This window comes from Phyllobates terribilis, unplaced genomic scaffold, assembly GCF_046119375.1.
Source record: "Phyllobates terribilis strain yellow unplaced genomic scaffold, ASM4611937v1 Scaffold_34__1_contigs__length_13252353, whole genome shotgun sequence".
In the NCBI taxonomy this organism is placed as follows: Eukaryota; Metazoa; Chordata; class Amphibia; order Anura; family Dendrobatidae; genus Phyllobates; species Phyllobates terribilis.
In genome coordinates this window covers 3,378,346-3,393,851 of record NW_027362794.1, presented here as the reverse complement: position 1 = coordinate 3,393,851, position 15,506 = coordinate 3,378,346, and the positions used below count along the sequence as shown (strand labels likewise).

At 45.3% G+C, this 15,506-nt stretch overlaps 12 non-coding genes across 12 annotated transcripts; all 12 read right to left on the bottom strand.

Annotated features, from left to right (window-relative positions):
• Positions 1-816: 816 nt before the first annotated feature.
• On the bottom strand, positions 817-1,007 carry LOC141182456 (U2 spliceosomal RNA). Its single transcript, XR_012257821.1, has one exon. It is a non-coding gene; the product is annotated as a U2 spliceosomal RNA (small nuclear RNA).
• Positions 1,008-2,127: 1,120 nt separating this feature from the next.
• On the bottom strand, positions 2,128-2,318 carry LOC141181504 (U2 spliceosomal RNA). Its single transcript, XR_012257074.1, has one exon. It is a non-coding gene; the product is annotated as a U2 spliceosomal RNA (small nuclear RNA).
• Positions 2,319-3,437: 1,119 nt separating this feature from the next.
• LOC141182455 (U2 spliceosomal RNA) lies at positions 3,438-3,628 on the bottom strand. Its single transcript, XR_012257820.1, has one exon. It is a non-coding gene; the product is annotated as a U2 spliceosomal RNA (small nuclear RNA).
• A 1,121-nt stretch (positions 3,629-4,749) lies between these two features.
• On the bottom strand, positions 4,750-4,940 carry LOC141182453 (U2 spliceosomal RNA). Its single transcript, XR_012257818.1, has one exon. It is a non-coding gene; the product is annotated as a U2 spliceosomal RNA (small nuclear RNA).
• Positions 4,941-6,060: 1,120 nt separating this feature from the next.
• Positions 6,061-6,251, bottom strand: LOC141182452 (U2 spliceosomal RNA). Its single transcript, XR_012257817.1, has one exon. It is a non-coding gene; the product is annotated as a U2 spliceosomal RNA (small nuclear RNA).
• A 1,123-nt stretch (positions 6,252-7,374) lies between these two features.
• LOC141181588 (U2 spliceosomal RNA) lies at positions 7,375-7,565 on the bottom strand. The gene has a single exon (XR_012257150.1). It is a non-coding gene; the product is annotated as a U2 spliceosomal RNA (small nuclear RNA).
• A 1,116-nt stretch (positions 7,566-8,681) lies between these two features.
• On the bottom strand, positions 8,682-8,872 carry LOC141182451 (U2 spliceosomal RNA). Its single transcript, XR_012257816.1, has one exon. It is a non-coding gene; the product is annotated as a U2 spliceosomal RNA (small nuclear RNA).
• A 1,115-nt stretch (positions 8,873-9,987) lies between these two features.
• Positions 9,988-10,178, bottom strand: LOC141181805 (U2 spliceosomal RNA). The gene has a single exon (XR_012257348.1). It is a non-coding gene; the product is annotated as a U2 spliceosomal RNA (small nuclear RNA).
• Positions 10,179-11,302: 1,124 nt separating this feature from the next.
• Positions 11,303-11,493, bottom strand: LOC141182450 (U2 spliceosomal RNA). Its single transcript, XR_012257815.1, has one exon. It is a non-coding gene; the product is annotated as a U2 spliceosomal RNA (small nuclear RNA).
• Positions 11,494-12,611: 1,118 nt separating this feature from the next.
• LOC141182449 (U2 spliceosomal RNA) lies at positions 12,612-12,802 on the bottom strand. The gene has a single exon (XR_012257814.1). It is a non-coding gene; the product is annotated as a U2 spliceosomal RNA (small nuclear RNA).
• Positions 12,803-13,923: 1,121 nt separating this feature from the next.
• LOC141182387 (U2 spliceosomal RNA) lies at positions 13,924-14,114 on the bottom strand. Its single transcript, XR_012257758.1, has one exon. It is a non-coding gene; the product is annotated as a U2 spliceosomal RNA (small nuclear RNA).
• Positions 14,115-15,233: 1,119 nt separating this feature from the next.
• On the bottom strand, positions 15,234-15,424 carry LOC141181845 (U2 spliceosomal RNA). The gene has a single exon (XR_012257384.1). It is a non-coding gene; the product is annotated as a U2 spliceosomal RNA (small nuclear RNA).
• Between the last annotated feature and the right edge of the window lie 82 nt (positions 15,425-15,506).

Below are 15,506 nucleotides of genomic sequence, written 5' to 3'. Positions count from 1 at the left end.
GGTTGCTGATTAATTACCTCTCCTGCTGCTGCTGCTGCTGCTGGCTGTCCAGCAGCAGACTGAAGGTGGCTGCTGCTGTGCGCAGGTATTTAAAGGCTCAGAGCCTATTATGACACGCGCAGCCAGCGTTCCATTGCCACATTCCGTCTACTGCAGGCGGGATACCTGGATGGCTGAATGTCACTGAGAAGCTCACAGAGACCGCCATAAGCAACAGTTTAAAAGAATGCCACAGACTAATCAACCAAACTTTTTGGGTTGGTTTCTCTTTTATAGTCTGCAGGCATTAAATGAAAGAAGTCAGTGTTCCAGCAGAGGGAGACAACGTTTCAGAAAAGGCATTGTAGCAAACCAAAATAGAAATTTTAAGCGCAGCAGAGTAAACAGCTCACATACCTGTTAGCTCAGGTGAGTTTAAAAGGCTGCAGTTGATAACAAGGGCATTTGCTAAATAGATGGTGTGTGTGCAACAATATACTGAAAGGTCAATTATATTGTGCAGCTTATCTCACCACCTGTAGTTATTTAGGTGAAAGCTCCAAAATGCTTGCCTAATATGTCTGTTTATCCAAAAGGAAGTATAGAGGGAGAGCTAGATAGATAGCATTGCATTACATTACATGGCAATGCAATGCACAGTTGCTGAAGTTGAACCAAAATGAGCTTGTCATCTGGCTTCTGCAACTTTTAACATGAAAAATCCAATGAGGAGAAGAAAAGCAAAGCCAAAGAGTCCATCCCAAAATCCGACAAACAAGCCAAATGAACAAAAAGCATTGAATTCAATTCTTTCTGATTTTAGAAACTGCATTAAAGAAGGGGTGCACCGGTCCTGGAGATACTGCAATACCAGGTCAATGCGTGGAGTGGACAGAGCAAGCTCTTTTTCCATCTCCCTGTTCTAAAAATCCATTTAATATATGGTCCCCAGATAGGGGACGTATCAGATATTAAACTGATAAGAACAGATACTACACTTGATCTTAGCCAAAAGGCCGAGAAGCGATAACCAGAATTGGTTTCCGACTACGGTGCCACCCAAGGATTCTGAAAAGTCCATTTGTGGAGATGGCCACCTGGACTCCCGTTAAGAAGACATGCTGTCAACCTCTAGATCCCTCACATGCCTGCACTTTTCGGCTTGCTGCTGCTGCAATCCACGCGTTTTAGATCTGCATAACTCCACCTCTTTTAGCACAGTACCCTCAACCCCCGGCTGTTCCCACCCGCCTCAACACCGTTGGAAGGGAGGAGAACCAATTAAGGCGGGGGGGGGTGGAACGAGCAGCTGTCTACCCTTAGCAGGAGGGTTGCTGATTAATTACCTCTCCTGCTGCTGCTGCTGCTGCTGCTGGCTGTCCAGCAGCAGACTGAAGGTGGCTGCTGCTGTGCGCAGGTATATAAAGGCTCAGAGCCTATTATGACACGCGCAGCCAGCGTTCCATTGCCACTTTCCGTCTACTGCAGGCGGGATACCTGGATGGCTGAATGTCACTGAGAAGCTCACAGAGACCGCCATAAGCAACAGTTTAAAAGAATGCCACAGACTAATCAACCAAGCTTTTTGGGTTGGTTTCTCTTTTATAGTCTGCAGGCATTAAATGAAAGAAGTCAGTGTTCCAGCAGAGGGAGACAACGTTTCAGAAAAGGCATTGTAGCAAACCAAAAAAGAAATTTTAAGCGCAGCAGAGTAACCAGCGCACATACCTGTTAGCTCAGGTGAGTTTAAAAGGCTGCTGTTGATAACAAGGGCATTTGCTAAATAGATGGTGTGTGTGCAACAATATACTGAAAGGTCAATTATATTGTGCAGCTTATCTCACCACCTGTAGTTATTTAGGTGAAAGCTCCAAAATGCTTGCCTAATATGTCTGTTTATCCAAAAGGAAGTATAGAGGGAGAGCTAGATAGATAGCATTGCATTACATTACATGGCAATGCAATGCACAGTTGCTGAAGTTGAACCAAAATGAGCTTGTCATCTGGCTTCTGCAACTTTTAACATGAAAAATCCAATGAGGAGAAGAAAAGCAAAGCCAAAGAGTCCATCCCAAAATCCGACAAACAAGCCAAATGAACAAAAAGCATTGAATTCAATTCTTTCTGATTTTAGAAACTGCATTAAAGAAGGGGTGCACCGGTCCTGGAGATACTGCAATACCAGGTCAATGCGTGGAGTGGACAGAGCAAGCTCTTTTTCCATCTCCCTGTTCTAAAAATCCATTTAATATATGGTCCCCAGATAGGGGACGTATCAGATATTAAACTGATAAGAACAGATACTACACTTGATCTTAGCCAAAAGGCTGAGAAGCGATAACCAGAATTGGTTTCCGACTACGGTGCCACCCAAGGATTCTGAAAAGTCCATTTGTGGAGATGGCCACCTGGACTCCCGTTAAGAAGACATGCTGTCAACCTCTAGATCCCTCACATGCCTGCACTTTTCGGCTTGCTGCTGCTGCAATCCACGCGTTTTAGATCTGCATAACTCCACCTCTTTTAGCACAGTACCCTCAACCCCCGGCTGTTCCCACCCGCCTCAACACCGTTGGAAGGGAGGAGAACCAATTAAGGCGGGGGGGGGGGTGGAACGAGCAGCTGTCTACCCTTAGCAGGAGGGTTGCTGATTAATTACCTCTCCTGCTGCTGCTGCTGCTGCTGGCTGTCCAGCAGCAGACTGAAGGTGGCTGCTGCTGTGCGCAGGTATATAAAGGCTCAGAGCCTATTATGACACGCGCAGCCAGCGTTCCATTGCCACATTCCGTCTACTGCAGGCGGGATACCTGGATGGCTGAATGTCACTGAGAAGCTCACAGAGACCGCCATAAGCAACAGTTTAAAAGAATGCCACAGACTAATCAACCAAACTTTTTGGGTTGGTTTCTCTTTTATAGTCTGCAGGCATTAAATGAAAGAAGTCAGTGTTCCAGCAGAGGGAGACAACGTTTCAGAAAAGGCATTGTAGCAAACCAAAAAAGAAATTTTAAGCGCAGCAGAGTAACCAGCTCACATACCTGTTAGCTCAGGTGAGTTTAAAAGGCTGCTGTTGATAACAAGGGCATTTGCTAAATAGATGGTGTGTGTGCAACAATATACTGAAAGGTCAATTATATTGTGCAGCTTATCTCACCACCTGTAGTTATTTAGGTGAAAGCTCCAAAATGCTTGCCTAATATGTCTGTTTATCCAAAAGGAAGTATAGAGGGAGAGCTAGATAGATAGCATTGCATTACATTACATGGCAATGCAATGCACAGTTGCTGAAGTTGAACCAAAATGAGCTTGTCATCTGGCTTCTGCAACTTTTAACATGAAAAATCCAATGAGGAGAAGAAAAGCAAAGCCAAAGAGTCCATCCCAAAATCCGACAAACAAGCCAAATGAACAAAAAGCATTGAATTCAATTCTTTCTGATTTTAGAAACTGCATTAAAGAAGGGGTGCACCGGTCCTGGAGATACTGCAATACCAGGTCAATGCGTGGAGTGGACAGAGCAAGCTCTTTTTCCATCTCCCTGTTCTAAAAATCCATTTAATATATGGTCCCCAGATAGGGGACGTATCAGATATTAAACTGATAAGAACAGATACTACACTTGATCTTAGCCAAAAGGCCGAGAAGCGATAACCAGAATTGGTTTCCGACTACGGTGCCACCCAAGGATTCTGAAAAGTCCATTTGTGGAGATGGCCACCTGGACTCCCGTTAAGAAGACATGCTGTCAACCTCTAGATCCCTCACATGCCTGCACTTTTCGGCTTGCTGCTGCTGCAATCCACGCGTTTTAGATCTGCATAACTCCACCTCTTTTAGCACAGTACCCTCAACCCCCGGCTGTTCCCACCCGCCTCAACACCGTTGGAAGGGAGGAGAACCAATTAAGGCGGGGGGGGGGGGGTGGAACGAGCAGCTGTCTACCCTTAGCAGGAGGGTTGCTGATTAATTACCTCTCCTGCTGCTGCTGCTGCTGCTGGCTGTCCAGCAGCAGACTGAAGGTGGCTGCTGCTGTGCGCAGGTATATAAAGGCTCAGAGCCTATTATGACACGCGCAGCCAGCGTTCCATTGCCACATTCCGTCTACTGCAGGCGGGATACCTGGATGGCTGAATGTCACTGAGAAGCTCACAGAGACCGCCATAAGCAACAGTTTAAAAGAATGCCACAGACTAATCAACCAAACTTTTTGGGTTGGTTTCTCTTTTATAGTCTGCAGGCATTAAATGAAAGAAGTCAGTGTTCCAGCAGAGGGAGACAACGTTTCAGAAAAGGCATTGTAGCAAACCAAAAAAGAAATTTTAAGCGCAGCAGAGTAACCAGCTCACATACCTGTTAGCTCAGGTGAGTTTAAAAGGCTGCTGTTGATAACAAGGGCATTTGCTAAATAGATGGTGTGTGTGCAACAATATACTGAAAGGTCAATTATATTGTGCAGCTTATCTCACCACCTGTAGTTATTTAGGTGAAAGCTCCAAAATGCTTGCCTAATATGTCTGTTTATCCAAAAGGAAGTATAGAGGGAGAGCTAGATAGATAGCATTGCATTACATTACATGGCAATGCAATGCACAGTTGCTGAAGTTGAACCAAAATGAGCTTGTCATCTGGCTTCTGCAACTTTTAACATGAAAAATCCAATGAGGAGAAGAAAAGCAAAGCCAAAGAGTCCATCCCAAAATCCGACAAACAAGCCAAATGAACAAAAAGCATTGAATTCAATTCTTTCTGATTTTAGAAACTGCATTAAAGAAGGGGTGCACCGGTCCTGGAGATACTGCAATACCAGGTCAATGCGTGGAGTGGACAGAGCAAGCTCTTTTTCCATCTCCCTGTTCTAAAAATCCATTTAATATATGGTCCCCAGATAGGGGACGTATCAGATATTAAACTGATAAGAACAGATACTACACTTGATCTTAGCCAAAAGGCCGAGAAGCGATAACCAGAATTGGTTTCCGACTACGGTGCCACCCAAGGATTCTGAAAAGTCCATTTGTGGAGATGGCCACCTGGACTCCCGTTAAGAAGACATGCTGTCAACCTCTAGATCCCTCACATGCCTGCACTTTTCGGCTTGCTGCTGCTGCAATCCACGCGTTTTAGATCTGCATAACTCCACCTCTTTTAGCACAGTACCCTCAACCCCCGGCTGTTCCCACCCGCCTCAACACCGTTGGAAGGGAGGAGAACCAATTAAGGCGGGGGGGGGGGGTGGAACGAGCAGCTGTCTACCCTTAGCAGGAGGGTTGCTGATTAATTACCTCTCCTGCTGCTGCTGCTGCTGCTGGCTGTCCAGCAGCAGACTGAAGGTGGCTGCTGCTGTGCGCAGGTATATAAAGGCTCAGAGCCTATTATGACACGCGCAGCCAGCGTTCCATTGCCACATTCCGTCTACTGCAGGCGGGATACCTGGATGGCTGAATGTCACTGAGAAGCTCACAGAGACCGCCATAAGCAACAGTTTAAAAGAATGCCACAGACTAATCAACCAAACTTTTTGGGTTGGTTTCTCTTTTATAGTCTGCAGGCATTAAATGAAAGAAGTCAGTGTTCCAGCAGAGGGAGACAACGTTTCAGAAAAGGCATTGTAGCAAACCAAAAAAGAAATTTTAAGCGCAGCAGAGTAACCAGCTCACATACCTGTTAGCTCAGGTGAGTTTAAAAGGCTGCTGTTGATAACAAGGGCATTTGCTAAATAGATGGTGTGTGTGCAACAATATACTGAAAGGTCAATTATATTGTGCAGCTTATCTCACCACCTGTAGTTATTTAGGTGAAAGCTCCAAAATGCTTGCCTAATATGTCTGTTTATCCAAAAGGAAGTATAGAGGGAGAGCTAGATAGATAGCATTGCATTACATTACATGGCAATGCAATGCACAGTTGCTGAAGTTGAACCAAAATGAGCTTGTCATCTGGCTTCTGCAACTTTTAACATGAAAAATCCAATGAGGAGAAGAAAAGCAAAGCCAAAGAGTCCATCCCAAAATCCGACAAACAAGCCAAATGAACAAAAAGCATTGAATTCAATTCTTTCTGATTTTAGAAACTGCATTAAAGAAGGGGTGCACCGGTCCTGGAGATACTGCAATACCAGGTCAATGCGTGGAGTGGACAGAGCAAGCTCTTTTTCCATCTCCCTGTTCTAAAAATCCATTTAATATATGGTCCCCAGATAGGGGACGTATCAGATATTAAACTGATAAGAACAGATACTACACTTGATCTTAGCCAAAAGGCCGAGAAGCGATAACCAGAATTGGTTTCCGACTACGGTGCCACCCAAGGATTCTGAAAAGTCCATTTGTGGAGATGGCCACCTGGACTCCCGTTAAGAAGACATGCTGTCAACCTCTAGATCCCTCACATGCCTGCACTTTTCGGCTTGCTGCTGCTGCAATCCACGCGTTTTAGATCTGCATAACTCCACCTCTTTTAGCACAGTACCCTCAACCCCCGGCTGTTCCCACCCGCCTCAACACCGTTGGAAGGGAGGAGAACCAATTAAGGCGGGGGGGGGGGGGGGGGGTGGAACGAGCAGCTGTCTACCCTTAGCAGGAGGGTTGCTGATTAATTACCTCTCCTGCTGCTGCTGCTGCTGGCTGTCCAGCAGCAGACTGAAGGTGGCTGCTGCTGTGCGCAGGTATATAAAGGCTCAGAGCCTATTATGACACGCGCAGCCAGCGTTCCATTGCCACATTCCGTCTACTGCAGGCGGGATACCTGGATGGCTGAATGTCACTGAGAAGCTCACAGAGACCGCCATAAGCAACAGTTTAAAAGAATGCCACAGACTAATCAACCAAACTTTTTGGGTTGGTTTCTCTTTTATAGTCTGCAGGCATTAAATGAAAGAAGTCAGTGTTCCAGCAGAGGGAGACAACGTTTCAGAAAAGGCATTGTAGCAAACCAAAAAAGAAATTTTAAGCGCAGCAGAGTAACCAGCTCACATACCTGTTAGCTCAGGTGAGTTTAAAAGGCTGCTGTTGATAACAAGGGCATTTGCTAAATAGATGGTGTGTGTGCAACAATATACTGAAAGGTCAATTATATTGTGCAGCTTATCTCACCACCTGTAGTTATTTAGGTGAAAGCTCCAAAATGCTTGCCTAATATGTCTGTTTATCCAAAAGGAAGTATAGAGGGAGAGCTAGATAGATAGCATTGCATTACATTACATGGCAATGCAATGCACAGTTGCTGAAGTTGAACCAAAATGAGCTTGTCATCTGGCTTCTGCAACTTTTAACATGAAAAATCCAATGAGGAGAAGAAAAGCAAAGCCAAAGAGTCCATCCCAAAATCCGACAAACAAGCCAAATGAACAAAAAGCATTGAATTCAATTCTTTCTGATTTTAGAAACTGCATTAAAGAAGGGGTGCACCGGTCCTGGAGATACTGCAATACCAGGTCAATGCGTGGAGTGGACAGAGCAAGCTCTTTTTCCATCTCCCTGTTCTATAAATCCATTTAATATATGGTCCCCAGATAGGGGACGTATCAGATATTAAACTGATAAGAACAGATACTACACTTGATCTTAGCCAAAAGGCCGAGAAGCGATAACCAGAATTGGTTTCCGACTACGGTGCCACCCAAGGATTCTGAAAAGTCCATTTGTGGAGATGGCCACCTGGACTCCCGTTAAGAAGACATGCTGTCAACCTCTAGATCCCTCACATGCCTGCACTTTTCGGCTTGCTGCTGCTGCAATCCACGCGTTTTAGATCTGCATAACTCCACCTCTTTTAGCACAGTACCCTCAACCCCCGGCTGTTCCCACTCGCCTCAACACCGTTGGAAGGGAGGAGAACCAATTAAGGCGGGGGGGGGTGGGGGGGTGGAACGAGCAGCTGTCTACCCTTAGCAGGAGGGTTGCTGATTAATTACCTCTCCTGCTGCTGCTGGCTGTCCAGCAGCAGACTGAAGGTGGCTGCTGCTGTGCGCAGGTATATAAAGGCTCAGAGCCTATTATGACACGCGCAGCCAGCGTTCCATTGCCACATTCCGTCTACTGCAGGCGGGATACCTGGATGGCTGAATGTCACTGAGAAGCTCACAGAGACCGCCATAAGCAACAGTTTAAAAGAATGCCACAGACTAATCAACCAAACTTTTTGGGTTGGTTTCTCTTTTATAGTCTGCAGGCATTAAATGAAAGAAGTCAGTGTTCCAGCAGAGGGAGACAACGTTTCAGAAAAGGCATTGTAGCAAACCAAAAAAGAAATTTTAAGCGCAGCAGAGTAACCAGCTCACATACCTGTTAGCTCAGGTGAGTTTAAAAGGCTGCTGTTGATAACAAGGGCATTTGCTAAATAGATGGTGTGTGTGCAACAATATACTGAAAGGTCAATTATATTGTGCAGCTTATCTCACCACCTGTAGTTATTTAGGTGAAAGCTCCAAAATGCTTGCCTAATATGTCTGTTTATCCAAAAGGAAGTATAGAGGGAGAGCTAGATAGATAGCATTGCATTACATTACATGGCAATGCAATGCACAGTTGCTGAAGTTGAACCAAAATGAGCTTGTCATCTGGCTTCTGCAACTTTTAACATGAAAAATCCAATGAGGAGAAGAAAAGCAAAGCCAAAGAGTCCATCCCAAAATCCGACAAACAAGCCAAATGAACAAAAAGCATTGAATTCAATTCTTTCTGATTTTAGAAACTGCATTAAAGAAGGGGTGCACCGGTCCTGGAGATACTGCAATACCAGGTCAATGCGTGGAGTGGACAGAGCAAGCTCTTTTTCCATCTCCCTGTTCTAAAAATCCATTTAATATATGGTCCCCAGATAGGGGACGTATCAGATATTAAACTGATAAGAACAGATACTACACTTGATCTTAGCCAAAAGGCCGAGAAGCGATAACCAGAATTGGTTTCCGACTACGGTGCCACCCAAGGATTCTGAAAAGTCCATTTGTGGAGATGGCCACCTGGACTCCCGTTAAGAAGACATGCTGTCAACCTCTAGATCCCTCACATGCCTGCACTTTTCGGCTTGCTGCTGCTGCAATCCACGCGTTTTAGATCTGCATAACTCCACCTCTTTTAGCACAGTACCCTCAACCCCCGGCTGTTCCCACCCGCCTCAACACCGTTGGAAGGGAGGAGAACCAATTAAGGCGGGGGGGGGGGGGTGGAACGAGCAGCTGTCTACCCTTAGCAGGAGGGTTGCTGATTAATTACCTCTCCTGCTGCTGCTGCTGGCTGTCCAGCAGCAGACTGAAGGTGGCTGCTGCTGTGCGCAGGTATATAAAGGCTCAGAGCCTATTATGACACGCGCAGCCAGCGTTCCATTGCCACATTCCGTCTACTGCAGGCGGGATACCTGGATGGCTGAATGTCACTGAGAAGCTCACAGAGACCGCCATAAGCAACAGTTTAAAAGAATGCCACAGACTAATCAACCAAACTTTTTGGGTTGGTTTCTCTTTTATAGTCTGCAGGCATTAAATGAAAGAAGTCAGTGTTCCAGCAGAGGGAGACAACGTTTCAGAAAAGGCATTGTAGCAAACCAAAAAAGAAATTTTAAGCGCAGCAGAGTAACCAGCTCACATACCTGTTAGCTCAGGTGAGTTTAAAAGGCTGCTGTTGATAACAAGGGCATTTGCTAAATAGATGGTGTGTGTGCAACAATATACTGAAAGGTCAATTATATTGTGCAGCTTATCTCACCACCTGTAGTTATTTAGGTGAAAGCTCCAAAATGCTTGCCTAATATGTCTGTTTATCCAAAAGGAAGTATAGAGGGAGAGCTAGATAGATAGCATTGCATTACATTACATGGCAATGCAATGCACAGTTGCTGAAGTTGAACCAAAATGAGCTTGTCATCTGGCTTCTGCAACTTTTAACATGAAAAATCCAATGAGGAGAAGAAAAGCAAAGCCAAAGAGTCCATCCCAAAATCCGACAAACAAGCCAAATGAACAAAAAGCATTGAATTCAATTCTTTCTGATTTTAGAAACTGCATTAAAGAAGGGGTGCACCGGTCCTGGAGATACTGCAATACCAGGTCAATGCGTGGAGTGGACAGAGTAAGCTCTTTTTCCATCTCCCTGTTCTAAAAATCCATTTAATATATGGTCCCCAGATAGGGGACGTATCAGATATTAAACTGATAAGAACAGATACTACACTTGATCTTAGCCAAAAGGCCGAGAAGCGATAACCAGAATTGGTTTCCGACTACGGTGCCACCCAAGGATTCTGAAAAGTCCATTTGTGGAGATGGCCACCTGGACTCCCGTTAAGAAGACATGCTGTCAACCTCTAGATCCCTCACATGCCTGCACTTTTCGGCTTGCTGCTGCTGCAATCCACGCGTTTTAGATCTGCATAACTCCACCTCTTTTAGCACAGTACCCTCAACCCCCGGCTGTTCCCACCCGCCTCAACACCGTTGGAAGGGAGGAGAACCAATTAAGGCGGGGGGGGGGGGGGGGTGGAACGAGCAGCTGTCTACCCTTAGCAGGAGGGTTGCTGATTAATTACCTCTCCTGCTGCTGCTGCTGCTGCTGGCTGTCCAGCAGCAGACTGAAGGTGGCTGCTGCTGTGCGCAGGTATATAAAGGCTCAGAGCCTATTATGACACGCGCAGCCAGCGTTCCATTGCCACATTCCGTCTACTGCAGGCGGGATACCTGGATGGCTGAATGTCACTGAGAAGCTCACAGAGACCGCCATAAGCAACAGTTTAAAAGAATGCCACAGACTAATCAACCAAACTTTTTGGGTTGGTTTCTCTTTTATAGTCTGCAGGCATTAAATGAAAGAAGTCAGTGTTCCAGCAGAGGGAGACAACGTTTCAGAAAAGGCATTGTAGCAAACCAAAAAAGAAATTTTAAGCGCAGCAGAGTAACCAGCTCACATACCTGTTAGCTCAGGTGAGTTTAAAAGGCTGCTGTTGATAACAAGGGCATTTGCTAAATAGATGGTGTGTGTGCAACAATATACTGAAAGGTCAATTATATTGTGCAGCTTATCTCACCACCTGTAGTTATTTAGGTGAAAGCTCCAAAATGCTTGCCTAATATGTCTGTTTATCCAAAAGGAAGTATAGAGGGAGAGCTAGATAGATAGCATTGCATTACATTACATGGCAATGCAATGCACAGTTGCTGAAGTTGAACCAAAATGAGCTTGTCATCTGGCTTCTGCAACTTTTAACATGAAAAATCCAATGAGGAGAAGAAAAGCAAAGCCAAAGAGTCCATCCCAAAATCCGACAAACAAGCCAAATGAACAAAAAGCATTGAATTCAATTCTTTCTGATTTTAGAAACTGCATTAAAGAAGGGGTGCACCGGTCCTGGAGATACTGCAATACCAGGTCAATGCGTGGAGTGGACAGAGCAAGCTCTTTTTCCATCTCCCTGTTCTAAAAATCCATTTAATATATGGTCCCCAGATAGGGGACGTATCAGATATTAAACTGATAAGAACAGATACTACACTTGATCTTAGCCAAAAGGCCGAGAAGCGATAACCAGAATTGGTTTCCGACTACGGTGCCACCCAAGGATTCTGAAAAGTCCATTTGTGGAGATGGCCACCTGGACTCCCGTTAAGAAGACATGCTGTCAACCTCTAATTCCCTCACATGCCTGCACTTTTCGGCTTGCTGCTGCTGCAATCCACGCGTTTTAGATCTGCATAACTCCACCTCTTTTAGCACAGTACCCTCAACCCCCGGCTGTTCCCACCCGCCTCAACACCGTTGGAAGGGAGGAGAACCAATTAAGGCGGGGGGGGGGTGGAACGAGCAGCTGTCTACCCTTAGCAGGAGGGTTGTTGATTAATTACCTCTCCTGCTGCTGCTGCTGCTGCTGGCTGTCCAGCAGCAGACTGAAGGTGGCTGCTGCTGTGCGCAGGTATATAAAGGCTCAGAGCCTATTATGACACGCGCAGCCAGCGTTCCATTGCCACATTCCGTCTACTGCAGGCGGGATACCTGGATGGCTGAATGTCACTGAGAAGCTCACAGAGACCGCCATAAGCAACAGTTTAAAAGAATGCCACAGACTAATCAACCAAACTTTTTGGGTTGGTTTCTCTTTTATAGTCTGCAGGCATTAAATGAAAGAAGTCAGTGTTCCAGCAGAGGGAGACAACGTTTCAGAAAAGGCATTGTAGCAAACCAAAAAAGAAATTTTAAGCGCAGCAGAGTAACCAGCTCACATACCTGTTAGCTCAGGTGAGTTTAAAAGGCTGCTGTTGATAACAAGGGCATTTGCTAAATAGATGGTGTGTGTGCAACAATATACTGAAAGGTCAATTATATTGTGCAGCTTATCTCACCACCTGTAGTTATTTAGGTGAAAGCTCCAAAATGCTTGCCTAATATGTCTGTTTATCCAAAAGGAAGTATAGAGGGAGAGCTAGATAGATAGCATTGCATTACATTACATGGCAATGCAATGCACAGTTGCTGAAGTTGAACCAAAATGAGCTTGTCATCTGGCTTCTGCAACTTTTAACATGAAAAATCCAATGAGGAGAAGAAAAGCAAAGCCAAAGAGTCCATCCCAAAATCCGACAAACAAGCCAAATGAACAAAAAGCATTGAATTCAATTCTTTCTGATTTTAGAAACTGCATTAAAGAAGGGGTGCACCGGTCCTGGAGATACTGCAATACCAGGTCAATGCGTGGAGTGGACAGAGCAAGCTCTTTTTCCATCTCCCTGTTCTAAAAATCCATTTAATATATGGTCCCCAGATAGGGGACGTATCAGATATTAAACTGATAAGAACAGATACTACACTTGATCTTAGCCAAAAGGCCGAGAAGCGATAACCAGAATTGGTTTCCGACTACGGTGCCACCCAAGGATTCTGAAAAGTCCATTTGTGGAGATGGCCACCTGGACTCCCGTTAAGAAGACATGCTGTCAACCTCTAGATCCCTCACATGCCTGCACTTTTCGGCTTGCTGCTGCTGCAATCCACGCGTTTTAGATCTGCATAACTCCACCTCTTTTAGCACAGTACCCTCAACCCCCGGCTGTTCCCACCCGCCTCAACACCGTTGGAAGGGAGGAGAACCAATTAAGGCGGGGGGGGGGGGGGGGAACGAGCAGCTGTCTACCCTTAGCAGGAGGGTTTCTGATTAATTACCTCTCCTGCTGCTGCTGCTGCTGCTGGCTGTCCAGCAGCAGACTGAAGGTGGCTGCTGCTGTGCGCAGGTATATAAAGGCTCAGAGCCTATTATGACACGCGCAGCCAGCGTTCCATTGCCACATTCCGTCTACTGCAGGCGGGATACCTGGATGGCTGAATGTCACTGAGAAGCTCACAGAGACCGCCATAAGCAACAGTTTAAAAGAATGCCACAGACTAATCAACCAAACTTTTTGGGTTGGTTTCTCTTTTATAGTCTGCAGGCATTAAATGAAAGAAGTCAGTGTTCCAGCAGAGGGAGACAACGTTTCAGAAAAGGCATTGTAGCAAACCAAAAAAGAAATTTTAAGCGCAGCAGAGTAACCAGCTCACATACCTGTTAGCTCAGGTGAGTTTAAAAGGCTGCTGTTGATAACAAGGGCATTTGCTAAATAGATGGTGTGTGTGCAACAATATACTGAAAGGTCAATTATATTGTGCAGCTTATCTCACCACCTGTAGTTATTTAGGTGAAAGCTCCAAAATGCTTGCCTAATATGTCTGTTTATCCAAAAGGAAGTATAGAGGGAGAGCTAGATAGATAGCATTGCATTACATTACATGGCAATGCAATGCACAGTTGCTGAAGTTGAACCAAAATGAGCTTGTCATCTGGCTTCTGCAACTTTTAACATGAAAAATCCAATGAGGAGAAGAAAAGCAAAGCCAAAGAGTCCATCCCAAAATCCGACAAACAAGCCAAATGAACAAAAAGCATTGAATTCAATTCTTTCTGATTTTAGAAACTGCATTAAAGAAGGGGTGCACTGGTCCTGGAGATACTGCAATACCAGGTCAATGCGTGGAGTGGACAGAGCAAGCTCTTTTTCCATCTCCCTGTTCTAAAAATCCATTTAATATATGGTCCCCAGATAGGGGACGTATCAGATATTAAACTGATAAGAACAGATACTACACTTGATCTTAGCCAAAAGGCCGAGAAGCGATAACCAGAATTGGTTTCCGACTACGGTGCCACCCAAGGATTCTGAAAAGTCCATTTGTGGAGATGGCCACCTGGACTCCCGTTAAGAAGACATGCTGTCAACCTCTAGATCCCTCACATGCCTGCACTTTTCGGCTTGCTGCTGCTGCAATCCACGCGTTTTAGATCTGCATAACTCCACCTCTTTTAGCACAGTACCCTCAACCCCCGGCTGTTCCCACCCGCCTCAACACCGTTGGAAGGGAGGAGAACCAATTAAGGCGGGGGGGGGGGTGGAACGAGCAGCTGTCTACCCTTAGCAGGAGGGTTGCTGATTAATTACCTCTCCTGCTGCTGCTGCTGCTGCTGGCTGTCCAGCAGCAGACTGAAGGTGGCTGCTGCTGTGCGCAGGTATATAAAGGCTCAGAGCCTATTATGACACGCGCAGCCAGCGTTCCATTGCCACATTCCGTCTACTGCAGGCGGGATACCTGGATGGCTGAATGTCACTGAGAAGCTCACAGAGACCGCCATAAGCAACAGTTTAAAAGAATGCCACAGACTAATCAACCAAACTTTTTGGGTTGGTTTCTCTTTTATAGTCTGCAGGCATTAAATGAAAGAAGTCAGTGTTCCAGCAGAGGGAGACAACGTTTCAGAAAAGGCATTGTAGCAAACCAAAAAAGAAATTTTAAGCGCAGCAGAGTAACCAGCTCACATACCTGTTAGCTCAGGTGAGTTTAAAAGGCTGCTGTTGATAACAAGGGCATTTGCTAAATAGATGGTGTGTGTGCAACAATATACTGAAAGGTCAATTATATTGTGCAGCTTATCTCACCACCTGTAGTTATTTAGGTGAAAGCTCCAAAATGCTTGCCTAATATGTCTGTTTATCCAAAAGGAAGTATAGAGGGAGAGCTAGATAGATAGCATTGCATTACATTACATGGCAATGCAATGCACAGTTGCTGAAGTTGAACCAAAATGAGCTTGTCATCTGGCTTCTGCAACTTTTAACATGAAAAATCCAATGAGGAGAAGAAAAGCAAAGCCAAAGAGTCCATCCCAAAATCCGACAAACAAGCCAAATGAACAAAAAGCATTGAATTCAATTCTTTCTGATTTTAGAAACTGCATTAAAGAAGGGGTGCACCGGTCCTGGAGATACTGCAATACCAGGTCAATGCGTGGAGTGGACAGAGCAAGGTCTTTTTCCATCTCCGTGTTCTAAAAATCCATTTAATATATGGTCCCCAGATAGGGGACGTATCAGATATTAAACTGATAAGAACAGATACTACACTTGATCTTAGCCAAAAGGCCGAGAAGCGATAACCAGAATTGGTTTCCGACTACGGTGCCACCCAAGGATTCTGAAAAGTCCATTTGTGGAGATGGCCACCTGGACTCCCGTT